The sequence below is a fragment of the Monopterus albus genome, unplaced genomic scaffold, assembly GCF_001952655.1.
Source record: "Monopterus albus unplaced genomic scaffold, M_albus_1.0 scaffold72.1, whole genome shotgun sequence".
Lineage (NCBI taxonomy): Eukaryota > Metazoa > Chordata > Actinopteri > Synbranchiformes > Synbranchidae > Monopterus > Monopterus albus.
Window position 1 is genome coordinate 1,470,119 of NW_018127952.1, and position 2,969 is coordinate 1,473,087.

At 43.2% G+C, this 2,969-nt stretch overlaps 1 long non-coding RNA gene across 1 annotated transcript in view; it reads right to left on the reverse strand.

Moving 5' to 3' along the window:
- Window positions 1-2,969, reverse strand: part of LOC109963288 (uncharacterized) — a 12,528-nt gene extending 9,559 nt beyond the window's left edge. The window contains exon 1 of the long non-coding RNA XR_002275380.1: window positions 2,913-2,969. This is a non-coding gene — a long non-coding RNA (uncharacterized LOC109963288). The remainder of the gene's footprint in view (window positions 1-2,912) is intronic.

Sequence of the window (2,969 nt, forward strand, 5' to 3'; positions counted from 1 at the left end):
CTTTCTCCCTGTGTGTGTTGCCTTGTTAGATTATGGGAGCTGTTTAATGTTTAGCTTAACCCTTGGACCTCAGTTGGCAGAAGAGGCACTGCGGCAGGCACAAACTGAATGACAATGTGCTTTTTGCTAACCTGACATAATACTGATGTTCAAATTGCACCACTGATTTCCTGGCTACAGACTAAACTCAAACAGTCCAATCAGTGCTATTGGAATCCTTCTGCCCTTTGTATCTTATCAGTATTCCTGGAACATGTTTAGTTGGCTGCAGAGGGGAAGGCAGGCAGATGTTTGACCCGATTCATTGCACAGAGCAGTCTGCCTTTATAAGAAATGCTCAGTGCCTGTAGGGAATGGCACTTAAATGTAAATGCAACCAATATACACAAATTAGTAAATCGTGTCCCATAATGTTGATGTTAAGACAAAAGTGAGTACTTCAGGTTTGGACACTGTGCTTCTGATTGTTAGTATTTCCCACAAGAATACAAGAGGAAAAATGCACTAGTCCCTCTGAATCACACCAAAGTATGTAGCAAATGCTGTCAGCACTAAAAAGAAATGTACAGTTAATAAAATCAATAAAACTGTTTTTATAGAATGGCCCATTTCCTTGTCATTGACCCCACTTACAATGTTTTGTCAGGTGATACCTACAAATAGAGTGGCAACAAAAAGGATGTGAAACTTTTCGAATCACCACTTTTTCTTGCATTAATTGGTCATAAAATGTGATCAGATCTTCATCCAAGTGAACCCTTGGATTGAATAACCTCAAAAGTTTTCTGTAGCCATGGATCAAATTACCACTACCTTCAGGAGGGGGTTTAAGCCTATCCGTATTCTCAGGATGTCTGGTGTGAAATGTTCTCCAAGTTCATCTGACATCATCTCTAATGGGTCTGGGCTGTGAATGGGCAACTCCAGTAGGTGGAAGTTATTCTGCAGTTGCTTTACTTCAGTGTTGTGTTTATGGTCACTGTCCTGCTGCACCACCTAGCATCTATTGTGTTTAAGAAGTAATAAAATGTGAGAACTGATTTTCCTCTCGATGAAAAGCTCCCTGGATCAACAGGCAGCTCCAAATCATGGTGCAGTATGTTTCTGTGCAGCACTCTTTTTACACCATATGTAGTGCTGTCTCCATCCATTTTTAACTCACTTATCCAGAGTCGGGTTGTTGAACCACGAGGTTCAGCAATGCAAGTTCCCTTAATTGCATACGTTTCCTGACTTGCATCTTTGTTTCACCCATATAAGTTGTGAGAAAAAGATGCAAGGGAAAAAGTACAAGGAGAGGAATCAATGGAACATTTAAGAGACATGAAATATCCTTTCCGCCTTCATCTGAAGTAACCAATCACTGACTGGTTTCGAATAAAGGGATGTGTTGGTTCATAAAGAATTCCATGAAGGATGAATTCTTGTATCCTCACTCGTGGCTCTCCTGGGCAGCCTCCTTTTTCCTGCCAGAGCAGAACCCTCATGGTCCTCCTTGGATATGAGGTTTGACAATCAGTCGGAACATACTGTCCAGCATCCTGGCATAAGCTTTACAGGGGAGGCTAAGCTGTGTGATACCACAATAATAGGAACACACACTCGGATCCTCGGTTTAAAATTTGGGAACTACTACCTTTGTTTCTGATCTCCATGCCACACTGAAGAGCTGGGTCACCCAAGATGCCCCCACTAGGTGCAGATCCTTCAACATCTCGGGGCAAATCTCATCCACACCTTTTGAACTACCTCAGAGGCCTGTGCCAAAGATGCAGGAGACCTCCCAATATTTCAAACTGTGGCTCCTACTCAGGGGATTCCTCAAAATGTTATTTCCACCACCTGATGATATCCCCAGTCTGAGTCAGCAGTTCTTCTGTCCTGATGAACACAGCCTGCACCAAGCCCTGCTCTTTCCTGAACTGAGTCATCTGATAGCTCTCCAGAACAGCCTTCAGACCAATCCAAATGCTTCTCCATAGTCTTTCCAAAATCCTCCCACTCCTGGGTTTCTGCATCCATGACCACTGTAGCCACAGCTCTTATGGCTTGTTGGTACCCAGCTGCTGCTTCAGGAGATCCCTAGGTCAACCATGCTCGAAAGGTCTCCTTCTTTAGCCTAAAATCCACTGGGTTCTCGAGTTGCCGGCACAACAGGCACCTGCCACCTCCACAATGAACATGGCCTCTCCCAGGGTGCATGAGAGGCTCTTCCGGAGATGGGAGTTAAAGACCTCACAGATAGGGGACCACCCTTGTTCAAACAGTGTTTGTTCTGGCCAATCCATTACTAGCACAGAAATCCAATAACATAGCATACCGTCTGGGTTAAGATCTCATGGTTGCCATCAATGTTTCTCTGATGCCATTAGCTCAGGGGTTCACATACTGTACTTCTGACAGACACTGTGAATGTCTGAATGACAATACAATGTGTATTACAGACGGTGTTTGTTCATTGTTGTAACTTAGATGAAGACTTGGCCATATTTCAGGACACCTTTACACATAATGGCAGATAATTCCAAGCGGTTCATTCCCTTTTTCTTGCCACTGTAAACACTTCTGAGGTTTTTCAGGCTTCTGGATGCCTATGGGTTGTATGACACATCAGTCTTTGCCATAAAGTACAATACAATAAAAGTAGGTTTGGATTTTAGTTACTTAAGAGGAACATTAGATAATTTTGGAGATGAGCTTGTTTGCTTTTTTGCAGAGAATTAGACAAGAAGATATGTTACACTCAGAAGGTGCTTAGCTTAGTTCAATTTACGGCTGGAGCTGAGGCTGCCAGGCAACCAGGGAGGCACTAGAGTTGGGCAATCATCTGCAGTTTCATATCATCTTATTGTCGTCATATCACAAAAGTTCTGGACTTAGTAAGTAAACTAGTATTTGAGGCTTTGGCTCACCTCAGTGTCTCTTCCTTGGGAAATCCTCGTGTGTGTTGCTGAATTCCAAGTTGATCT